The sequence below is a fragment of the Mustela erminea genome, chromosome 7 (genome assembly GCF_009829155.1).
Source record: "Mustela erminea isolate mMusErm1 chromosome 7, mMusErm1.Pri, whole genome shotgun sequence".
Lineage (NCBI taxonomy): Eukaryota > Metazoa > Chordata > Mammalia > Carnivora > Mustelidae > Mustela > Mustela erminea.
The window spans coordinates 134,518,016-134,529,385 of record NC_045620.1 but is presented as its reverse complement, the minus strand read 5'-3'; the positions used below and the strand labels follow the sequence as shown (position 1 = coordinate 134,529,385).

Sequence of the window (11,370 nt, the reverse complement as noted above, 5' to 3'; positions counted from 1 at the left end):
GAGGGCGCCGGGAGGCAGCCTGGGCCGAATCCGGCCTCTTCCCTTTCTGGGCCACACTTCCTGCACAGGACCGGGGAGGCGGGGGAGTGGGCGCCGAGCTCGTCCCTCTCGGTGCCGCCTCCCCGCCTCTCCCACACCCGCAGGCCGGAGGCCAAGGGTTAGGGAGGCGGAACCGGTGCTCAGCTCCGCTCCTGCCCCGAAATCCACCAGGCCTGGGGCCGGGTCAGGGCCTAGGCTGGGCGGAGAGCGCGCTAAAGCGCAGGGACGGACCGGGCCGGGACGGCTCCGAGGCCCGGCACCCAGCAAGAGGCGTGGCTAGGGACAGGGGCGCGACCCCAGCGGGCTTGGTGGGCGGGGCCAAGTCTGGGGGCGTGGCCGGGCGGGGGCGGGTCCGCAGGAAACTTGAGCGCCAGCCCCGGCCGCACGCCCCGCCCCCGGCCTCCGCCTCCGGGTCCCGCCTTCAAGTCCCTTCCTTCCCGGCGCTGGCGGGCGGGCCGCGGCGACTGCAGGCGGCGGACGGGCGGACCGGCGGACGGGCGGGCGTCTCCACTTCGCTCCCTCCCTCGCTGCCGGCTTCCTTTTGTTTTTCTGGGAGGAGATGAGCGCAGGGCCGGCGCGGAGGCTGCGGGCGCACGGAGGCCCGCGCTCCTAGCCACCCTCCCGGCCTCGGCGCGCTCGTCCCGGGCAGCGGCCCGCGCCCGCCCCAGCACCAGCTGCGCCGAACTTGGGCTCGGGAAGCCGGCTGACCGCGTCCTGCGCCGGAGCAGGTAGGGCAGCGGGGGGCTACCGGCTGCGGGCAGTGCGGGCGTGTGCACCGGCGTGAGCTGCGACCGGGCTCTCTGCGTGTGTGTGTGTGTGTGTGTGTGTCCGCGAGCGTGTGTGTTGGGGGTGCCTGTGTTTGCGTCGTGGAGTTGTGGGTGACCGCGGACGGTGGTGTATCCCTGGAATGGCGTGTCCTCGTGGGGATCCGTGTGTACAGTGGGTGTGCACATTTTGGGTTGCGTTTGTGGAATTGTGTGTCCGGGCGCAGTTGCTGGTGCGGACGGGTGCGGGGCGGGTGGCCGGTGTGAGCGGCTGCGCGTGGGGCGCGGGCAGCGGGGTGGGCGTGGGCAGTCCATCCCTGCGTGCGGAGCCCTCTGTCCGCCGCCGGCCGGCGCAGTGCGGAGCTCCAGGGGCCCCGGGGACAGCTGGCATCCGAAGGAGCTAGCGCGGGCCTCTGGGGCAGCGTGGGCTAGTCCCCTGGGGGGCCGGTCCGTCCGGCCCACGTGGGTGGCAGGTGCGCTCCGGCCAGGGGAGGGGACCGGCTCGGCGGCCATCTGCTCCCTCCCCACTAGGCCGAGGGGCGACGGACAGAGCCGTGCTCCGGAGTCAGGAGCCCCGGCCTCGCCGTGACTCGCACTGCGACCTGGGCCAGACACGCCACCTTCTCCGGTAGAGGTTTGCTTCTCTAGCAAACGGGGACAGTTCCTCCCTCGGGGTCTGCCGTGACATTTCAGAGGAGAACGCACCAAAGATGGCTCTTGGTCCAGTGCTTGGCACATAGTAGGTGCTGAGTTAATTGAATTAGTGTCAATTAGTGCTCTCTCTTTTTTTTTTTAACCCTTTTTTTATTATTTATCGCGGGTGGGGCTGTTGCATCCCCCACCCCCACCCATCACGCCCCTAACTTAACTGCGAAGCACCGAGATTCGAGAAAGTTTAGGCTGACGGCTGCGCTGCCTGCTCGCCGCACCTCCCTGGCGCCGCCGCCTCGGGCGTGCAGCAGGGAAGGCTCCCGCGCCCGAGCTGGGGGTCCCTCTCCTGGACAACTGCGGCGGCTGCTGAATGAGTCGGGAGCCTTTTTGTTCAACAAGTGCCTAGTCCCCGGGGCTTGCGGCTCACAGAGTCAGGGCGTGAAAGTGGCGCTCCCCGCAGAGACGGACCTCGGGCTCCCAGGGCATCCTGGCCGGGCCTGGTCAAGCTGAACGCCATCCCCTTGACTCCCGGCCGATACCGAGTCCTCCTAGAGGAAGGTGTTTGCCAGGACCGCAAGTCCTGCCTGGGGCCTCGGCGTCGGACCCTCCTACCCTACCCCCTTCCACCCAAGGGTGGTTCTGTTGATCAGCCTTAGGCAGGAGCCCAGGGGTCCGGGGGATCCTTCCTCCTAGTCCTACACCTTAATTTTTAAAATATTTAGTTCGAAGCCTACTACTACGTAACACTGAACTGCAGTGAACGCACACACCCTGGAACCACGATTTGCTCTCAGGGAGAGTCCTGCCGACTGCAGCATCGCACTTGCTAGACCCAGCAGGGCCAGGTGGCCCGGGCTGGCCTGCTGCCTTCTGCCAGAGCTGGTGATTCCTTCCCTCCATCACTGTGGTTTCTTTTTTCCTCTCAGGACCCTTCCCAGTCGGAAAAACAAATAAGCTTTTGAGAAGGGAGTTGCGGAGGGCATGGTGCATGGTTTTCTCAAAATGGAACATGGGCCTGGAAGGGGCATTGGGGGGGGGCGTGGGGCTGAGCAGCGGGGCTGTGCCTAGGGATGGGATGTGTCTCCCAGGGTCACCTGCCCCCCGTGGGTGTGCTCAGGAAAGCTGGAATCCTTTGCAGGATTTTATGACACAGGAGCAGAAAGCTCTTGCTTGGTCTGTCTTCTGCCGGCCCCAAAAGCTGAGGTCTCGGTGGTGACAGCAGGCCGGAGGACCTGGAGGAGCCAAGTGTTCATCTGATTGGGTGTGAGGGGCACAGTTAGAATGCAACCTGCTTTTTTTCTGTTGCAGAAAATGATTTTATAACCTAGAGGAGAAAAGGGCTTTTCATCTGAATCCTACTGTCTTCCCCATAATCAGATTGAGTAATAATGGGGGAAAAAAAATCAGGCTGGCTTTCTTAGCTCAGAAGACAGACCAAAAGCTGGGCTGTTTGTTGTTGGGGTTGTTGTTTTGTATTTTCCTGCTTAAAACCAGCCCTTTGTCTCAAGCAAACCAGTGCTTCGGCCCTAGATCTATTTCTGTTTCACTTTTGAGAGCGCCTCTAATTACTGAGCTCTTGAGGTTTTGTTGGATAATGTGCTGGAGGGAAGGCCCGGGGGCTCTGCCTCCCGCCTGCCTGCCTGCCTTGGGATGTGCTGACTTTTAGCCTTGCCTGCTCCCTTCGGGTCCTACTTGGATGCTTTCCGCAAGGTGAAAAATAGATGTCAACGTGTGATAATAATTTGGGATACCTGGCATTGGCCATCAGATGCCTGGAAGCGCAGACTTGTGGAGAAACAACAGGTCAGACCCCCAGAAGAACAGAGATTTGCCCAAACCTGAGCTGGTGATCCGTTCATTTCCAATAAGCCCTCTAGAGGGAAACTCTAAGAGATAGAAAGGAGCTCAGACTAATGCCTTCAGAATTTTATCTTAATGCCTCTTTCTGGCCACTGGGCTGTGCAGAATTAGAAATACAAGCTGTTGAGGGACAAGGAGTGGCCTTGCCTTAGTGCACAGTCCCCATGGGGGCCTCCTCCTTCCTGAGCTCAGTCTCTACCTGGAGCTGCTCTGGAGTTTCATCCTGGTAAAGCAGTAGTGCTGTCTTTTGGGGAGGGGGGTTCCGGGGGGTGGGGGGCTTGATCCACTGCCTTATTTGGCTCCATGTGCACACTTACTTGTACGACTTGCTTTTTCCTGGGGCACCTGGGTGGCTCAGTGGGTTAAGCCTCTGCCTTCAGCTCAGGTCATGATCTCAGGGTCCTGGGATCGAGCCCCGCATGGGGCTCTCTGCTCAGCAGGGAGCCTGCTCCCCCCCTCCCCCGCCTGCCTCTCTGCCTACTTGTGATCTCTCTCTCTTTCTGTCAAATAAATAAATAAAATATTAAAAAAAAAAAGACTTGCTTTTTCCCATAGAATACCCTATTGAACGTTTGTGTATCAGGCAGTCTGTCTCCCCCTTACGCCTGTGGTCCTTCCCCCTGTCCCAACTTATCCTGGGACCTTGCAAGTGACAAAGCGCCTAGGTCACTTGGGGACTGGTGTTAATCCGGGATACTATTAAGGAGCCCCACAGTTATTTGGCACTACGGGGTAAGCTGTTCGGCAGCTGACATTTCATCTAGATCAGGATCAGGTTTGTGTTAGAACTGAGTGTGCCAGCAAGCCCTAAACCAAGCTTGTTTGTGAGGGGACAGTCTTTCGAATTTGTTATTTGGCCAGCCTGGGATCAATGGGGGATTAGGTGTGTTTTGCTAGTGTGTCAGTCCCGGATGTCTTGTGTTTGTGGAAGGGGGGCGCTTACCAACCTGAATTGTACTCTGTCTACCTTGGGATTCGCCATTCTCCTGCAGTCTCATTGGATTTCTCGGGTGTTTTCCCCGCCCACACGCAAGGCTGTGCATCTCACGTGGCTCCTGTCCTCTTGCCTTTGGATCGAGTTCCGAATCAGGGGATGGCAGGTAGTGGTATGTGGAGAGAGCCGAACAGGCTGAGGGGCTGTCCCGGTAACTCTTGCCCCATGAGGGGGAGTGGGGAAATGTTTCTTTCAAATCACTTGCCCCCCCACCCCCCCCCCCCAAAAAAGGTTGGAGTCTAGTGGCACGGGTTTTAATGTAACTTCCGGTAATCAGTATGGTTCGACAGGTGAACGTTTCTTAGGCACTGATGAGCAAGGTGCAAGTCTAAAGAATTATTTTTTCTTATCATCAGGAAAGCACAGTAAATCCTTTAAGAGAGCCCTGCCTCGGCCATGTCCTTTCAAGTATAATTGAATTTCAGAGGCAAAGCTTCATATCTCTGCATTTATGAGGCATGACTAACTAAAGACACTTACGGAGAGATCCCAGGCTCTTCCTGTCCCAGCCCTCCCCTGCTGGCATCAGGTGGGCAAAGATGTCTTCTTGGGGCTCTTTAAATCTACCTTTTTTTTTTTTTTTTAAAGATTTTATTTATTTATTTGAGAGCGAGAGCAAGTGAGTGAGAGGGAGCGCATGAGCAGGGGCGGGGAGCAGAGAGAGAGGAAGATACAGATGCCCCCGCTGAAGCAGGGAGCCCGCTTCGGGGCTCGATCTCAGGACCCTGAGATCACGACCCCTGAGCTGAAGGCAGACGCTTCACTGACTGAGCCGCCTGGGCGCCCCTTCATTTACCTTCATAAGCCAAGTCCACCCGCCCTCCCCTGCTAATCCAGCAGCCGTGTTTTCCAGGTATCTGTTGCTTTGAGCTCTTGAGGTGCCCCTCAGGTTGGCAGGAAGCTAGGAGACCGGTCAGGGTGCTGGCATCAGTCCCACCTGCCTCACTCGACGAGAAGTTTCTGAGGAGCAAGGGATGGGTCGGTGACCCTTGGCTAAGAAGCACTCAGGCTAGTTAAGTTTGTATTCCCTGGGTAAGGCTGCTGTGATCTGCAGACAGGAAGAAGGCTTTGCGGGGTGTGCGGTTCCCGTGGGAGTCTCCCTCGATTGCCTCAGGACCCTGATGCCCCAGCTGGAAGCTTCCTTTGCTCTGTGCCTCTTTCGGCCACGGAGGGGTCCCTTCGGCAGCGTGCTACGATCTCTCCTCTCACCTGGGCATGTCTGGGCGCTGGCAGGTGAGCACACCTGAGCTCTCCCCACGCTCAGACCCAGCCCTGTGGTACACGCTCCGTGCTGCTCCACATCAAAGCAGAGCCCAGAACTTTCCTCCAAGCGGGCCCCTCTGCCTGTTGCAGTGATTGCCTCTTGCCTACTCGTTCATTACAGCTAGAAATCTCAGGAGTGTTTCTGGGCTCTTTCCCCTTTTCTTCGTCCAGGAATCCCGAGATGGTCAGTCCTCTGAGGCCCGAGCCCTCCTCTCTGACCCCACGACTCCTGTCCCTACAGGGCTGAGCTTTCTCATCCCTTATCCTGGGGCCCTGCTTCCACCTGGGTCATTGCTGTCATCAGATCACTGTGGGAAACAGATTTTCTCATCTCACTCGACACTCTGGTCCCCGCCCCCCCCCAGTCCCCCACCCCCAGTTCATGCTCTTGCTCTGTAAGACACCTGCTGGGTGCCTTGCTTCAAGCCGAGACTTTGAAACCCAGACCCAGGCTTCCTCCCTGCCAGAGCCCAGCTTGGGCTTCGGGTTGGGGAGCCGGCCTGAGGAGCCCTCAGACCTTGACAAGAGCTCCAAGGAAGCACTTCCCCCTGGGCTGGGGGGCGGGAGGGGGGTGGGGGGTGCTGGCTCCCAGCTGTGCTGGAAGGGGTGCGGGTGTCTAAGGGAAGGTGGGACCAGGAGGGTGAGCCTGGCGGGGTTGCCACAGCACCTGCCTTTCTTCTCTCCCACCCAGACTTCTTTATTGGCTAAACTCCTGCTCATCCTTGGGGAAAAAAAAAATCTTTTTAACTAACAGCTTTATTGAGATACAGTTTATATACCGTGAAGTGTACCCATTTCAAATGTACAATCCAGTACTTTTCAGTAAATTTACAGAATTATGCAGCCGTCACCACAATCCAGTTTTAGAACCTTTGCATCACCCCAGAAAGCTCCCTCCTGCCCGTTTTCTGTCACTCTCTGTCCCCGCCCCCATCCCCAGGCAACCGCCAATGGGCTTTCTGTCTCTACATCTGCCTCTTCTTCCTCCCTCTCGGTTATAGATTTGGCTGCAGGGCCTTCTCCTTGAGGCTTTCCTGGAGTTTTCCACTGAGAATTGGTTGCTCCCTCAGGCAGATCAAAGGGGCTGGGGCCAGCTCTGTGACGCCCTGACTTGGTCCTTCTGGCCCCTATCCCTCCCCTAGCGCAGCACTGGGCCCCTGGACTGCTCCCAGGGCCTGTTGTCTGCTCTGCGCTCAGGTGAAGTTGCTCCCCCCCATTTCTTTTGTGGGCTCCCGAGTATCCAGCAGGGGGGTTCGGATTTAAAGTACAGAGTGAGGCAAAAGGGGTCAAACCCATTATTTATATATGTGTGTATATATTTAAAAGATTTTATTTATTTATTTGACAGACAGAGATCACAAGTAGGCAGAGAGGCAGGCAGAGAGAGGAGGAAGCAGGCTCCCTGCTGAGCAGAGAGCCCGATGCAGGCCTCCATCCCAGGACCCTGAGATCATGACCTGAGCTGAAGGCAGAGGCTTAACCCACTGAGCCACCCAGGCGCTCTAAACCCATTTTTTAAATGAGAAAATCTAGGATACCTGGAGCACACCAACTCACCCAAAACCTTGGGCAAGGAGAAGAACCAAGAATGAAGCCAGGTCAAGTTCTCTCCCACCCCTGTTTGGTAGCCAGGATCTGCCCTTCTGGGGCTTTTTCCAGAGTGATGTTCAGTTTCTCGTCAGGGTCTCCAAGCCATGGAAGTTCCTTGTAGGGCATGAGTGGTGCATGGCACTTCTCCATTTGCCCCAGTACTTGGCTCACAGCTGATGGGGTAGCAGTGACGTAAGCGTGCGTGGGCGCAGGGAGGTCTCCCGGGAGGTAGACAGACAGGGGCCCTGGGAGGGGAGGGCACTTGCCTGGGTTGTGCGTTTCAGAAGAACTTCCCTTCTTGGGTTATTTTTGTTCTTCAAGGAAAAGCAGAGGAGAAGACCCATTTTGCAGATTGCAAATTGAGTCACAGAAATGTACAGACAGGTAGATCTGGGTCGGGTATGTAGGCCACTGGGTCCCCAATGGTCTCTCTTCACTGTTAACTAACAAAATAAAAAAAAAAACAAAAACAAAAGGAAAGCACTCCAGTAGGGGTAACAAACAAAACTAAACAGAAAGCACAAACGGTGTCTCTCTCCCACTGAGGCAGAGAACTTTCTCGGTAGACAGCAAGAGTGTCTTGTGTCTTTCAGAAGATGGCGGATGTTGGGGTCCGGCAGGCCTGGGTTTGAGTCAGGCTCTGTTCCGTCATTTATCTTCTGGGTGACGCTTTCTGAGCCTGTTCATGAAGGGATTCCGGGGCCATGTTAGACTGCACGTGGGACGTGGATGTAGAGTTGTTGTGGAGGAGTCATCAACTGGTCACGTACGTGTCTGTGGTTAAGTGGCGGCCATTATTGCTATTTAATGTTCCCGGAAGGCGTTCCTCCTCTGCCACGAAGGTTTTCTTCTCATATTCGGTTTATTAGGCACCTTTTGACCCAGGCTGTAGGAGCAAAGCAGTTGTTGTGAGAGCCTGTGCGTGTGTGTGAAGGCCTCCAGCAGGGAGCTGGTGCGGGCCATGATTTGGAGGTCAGGGAGCTGCCATCTTGGATTGCCTGGCTCATGTCTTCTCAGAAGGCTTTCTGAGGGTCTCTGACACAGCCGTGGTGCACTCGGGGGGCTGCCCAAAGCGATCTGGGCAAGGTCATTCTGCAGATCTAGGTAGGTTGTTCCTCAGACCCAGGGAGGCCCTAATCTCTTGATCCCCTGCCTCCAAGAGTGGTTGGAACCATTTTTTGGGTTGGCTTGCGAGCGTGCTAGTGTGCCTGGAGACTCTTGGGAACACCGGCAGCGTTTCGATTCTCTGTGGCTGTGTGTCTGGATCACAGCACGTTTATTCCCCCTCCAGCAACAAAATGCTCAAGTCCCTGCTTCCTTCCTGTGCATTTAACAGACGTTTCCAGAAAATAGAATTGACGACAGCTCCCCACCCTTCCCTGTCACTCCCATCCTTTCCCTTTGCCGTGCTGCAGTCCATTTTTGGAGGGAAGCGAGAACCTCTCAAAATCAATCATCTGGGTTTAAAAACAAATCATTTCCAACATCGTAAGATTTTCTGTATTTACATGTGGGGCTGGGGAGTCACTCCTGCCAGAGTGAGTGTGGGATGTCTAGAAAAGCCTGTGCCCCAACCGTGGGCCCAAGGCAGGGCTGTGGGTGGGCAGGACTGGTGGCTCGCTCGCTCTCTCGCTCGCTCTCTCTCAGCCCTCTCCAAAGCGTGGGGCGGCAGTCGCAGGAATAAGCCTTTATTAAAAATCCTCAGTCATGCAGTGCCAATCCCATGCTTGGTGACGCAGCCTGGACAGTCTGGCTCGGCTTCCAAGGGTGGGAGACAAAATCTGTTGGCTGCTTTGCCTTCTTTGGGTGTCTTTCTTGTAAGTACGGGAAGGTAGGAAGAGGCCTGGGACAGGTGTTGAGGCTCGGCTTTCGGCTTTCGTTCACGCTGCACCTTTGGCCCTTAGGGCCTATTCTTCTTCTCTGGGGTGTGTTTGTCCCTCCTCTTTATCTCTGAAGGTGGGATAAAGAATTGCCGCTTTTATTAGCTTATGTTCTTGGTGATACGCTATTATCTGCCCTCAAAACAAATGGCCTGGCTGATTGTTTTCAGAGCTGGCTGTGAGGAGAAAGCTCATGCATTTGGGAGTGATTTTTGCTGTCGTTGGAGGAAGTAGGGGGAGGGGGTTTGTAGCACAGGTGAGGAATTCCAGGTCCTCTCGGCCAGGGCCCCCCAAGCAGTGTGAAGATCTCACTGTGGCCCATTTCCCCTTCCCCTGTGCTTTGTCCCGGGCCACATGCTGGCTTCCCGGTACCGTGTTATCAGTCTCACCATCACTATCCCTGTCCTCACCGCCATCACCAGTCATCACCATCATCACCATCCTCCTCCCCTCCTCCTCACCGTCATCACCACCATCACTGTCACTCACCTTCCTCATCCCCACCATCCCCCTCTCCAACAAAATCACTATCCTCTTCCTTCTCACCATCACTACCACCATCACCATCATCATTCTCTTTCTTCTCATCACCATCATCACCATCATTACCATCACCTTCCTCCTCCTTCCCTCCTCCTCACCATCATCATCCCATCGTCATCACCATCATCACCATCATCACCAGCATCACCAGCATCACCATCATCACCAGCATCACCATCATCACCACCATCACCGTCATCACCGTCATCACCGTCATCACCATCATCACCATCATCATTCTCTTCTTCCTCCTCATCACTGTCATCACCATTAACACCACCATCACCATCATCACCGCCATCACCATCGTCACCATCATTACCACCATCACCATCCTCATTCTCTTCCACCTCATCGCTGCCATCACCATCACTATCATTACCATCACCTTCCTCCTCCTCATCACTACCATCATTACCACCATTACCATCACCACCGTCATCACCATCACTATCACCACCATCGTCATTGCCATAACCGTCATCATCCTCCTTATAATCATCACTGTCACCGTTACCACCATCACTGTCATCGTCATCGCTGTCGTCATCATCACCTTCGCCACCGCCATCAACACCCCATCCAGTCTCCACATTGCTTCCTCATGTTTGGGTCACTGCTTCATAGAGCCCATTTCTGTTGAGCGAGCTGTTCTTTGTCCACAGGTTGTGTGGGGACACCTGCTGTTAGGAGGGTCATGAGGAGAGTTAGTACGAGATGATGGTAGGCATAGAGAACCCAAATGGGTGGGTGATGGAATGTTACTCTAACAAAGGCTTCACAAGACTCATTGATCTGGAATATTCTTGGAAAAATCCCACCTGTGATGGTTAATTTTATGTGTCAATTTGACTTGGCTAAGGGATGCCCAGATAACTGGTAAAACTGTATTTCTGGGTGTGTCTGTGAGGATGTTTCTGGTAGAGATAAGCATTTGTGGCACGCCTGGGTGGCTCAGTGGGTTAAAGCCTCTGCCTTCGGCTCAGGTCATGATCCCAGCATCCCAGCAGGGAGCCTGCTTCTCCCTCTGCCTCTGCCGCCACTCTGTCTGCCTGTGCTCGCTCGCTCGCTCGCTCTCCCTCTCTCTCTCTGATTTAAAAAAAAAAAAAAGAGATAAGCATTTGAATTGGTAGATTGAATAAGGGAGACCCCCTTCCAGAGTATGTGCAGGCATCATTCAATCCCCTGAGGGCCTGAATACAACAAAAATGAGGGGGAAGGTGGAATTCGCTTTACTTGAGCTGGAGTGTCCGTCTTCCCTTGTCCTTGGAGATCAGAGCTCCTGGTTCTCCGGCCTTTGGACTCAGACTGACACTTAGACCATCAGCTCCTTTGATTCTCGGGCCTTTGGAGTTGGACTGAATAACACCAGCTTTCCTGGGTTTCTAGCTTGCAGTTGGGAGGTTGTGGGACTCTTAAGCCTCCAAAGTCGCATGAGCCAATTCCAGTTAAGTCTCCTTGACTGAGAAATCACCTGCCTGCAGGCCCAGGAGAGACCCAGTGGTTCCTAGTCTGTTGAGCTCCACGTGGCCCTTCCAGGGAGGATAAATTTGGCCCCTGTTGTATTGTGTAGGCCCTTTGCTGGCCGTCTTCACCAGTGCTGGTTGGAACCTCACCTCCCTGGTTGTGCACTGTGCTTGTCTGCCTCTCCTAGGGCAGTGGGCCTCTTTGCATGTAGGACCTTGTGGATTTCTCCTCCCTGGCCCCCCATTCCTGGCACAGAACCTGGAACACAGTGGATGCCCAGATGTGTGCCTAAACCACGGCTCCCTTCCGTCAGCGGGAG

At 55.5% G+C, this 11,370-nt stretch overlaps 1 protein-coding gene across 4 annotated transcripts in view; it reads left to right on the top strand.

The window, feature by feature from the left end:
• Positions 1 to 484: 484 nt before the first annotated feature.
• The window catches only part of HPCAL1 (hippocalcin like 1), a 109,945-nt gene continuing 99,059 nt past the window's right edge, over positions 485 to 11,370 (top strand). For all 4 annotated transcript variants that reach the window (XM_032353332.1, XM_032353333.1, XM_032353330.1 and 1 more), the window contains exon 1: positions 485 to 767. The gene's annotated coding sequence lies outside the window, so the exon portion shown is untranslated. The remainder of the gene's footprint in view (positions 768 to 11,370) is intronic.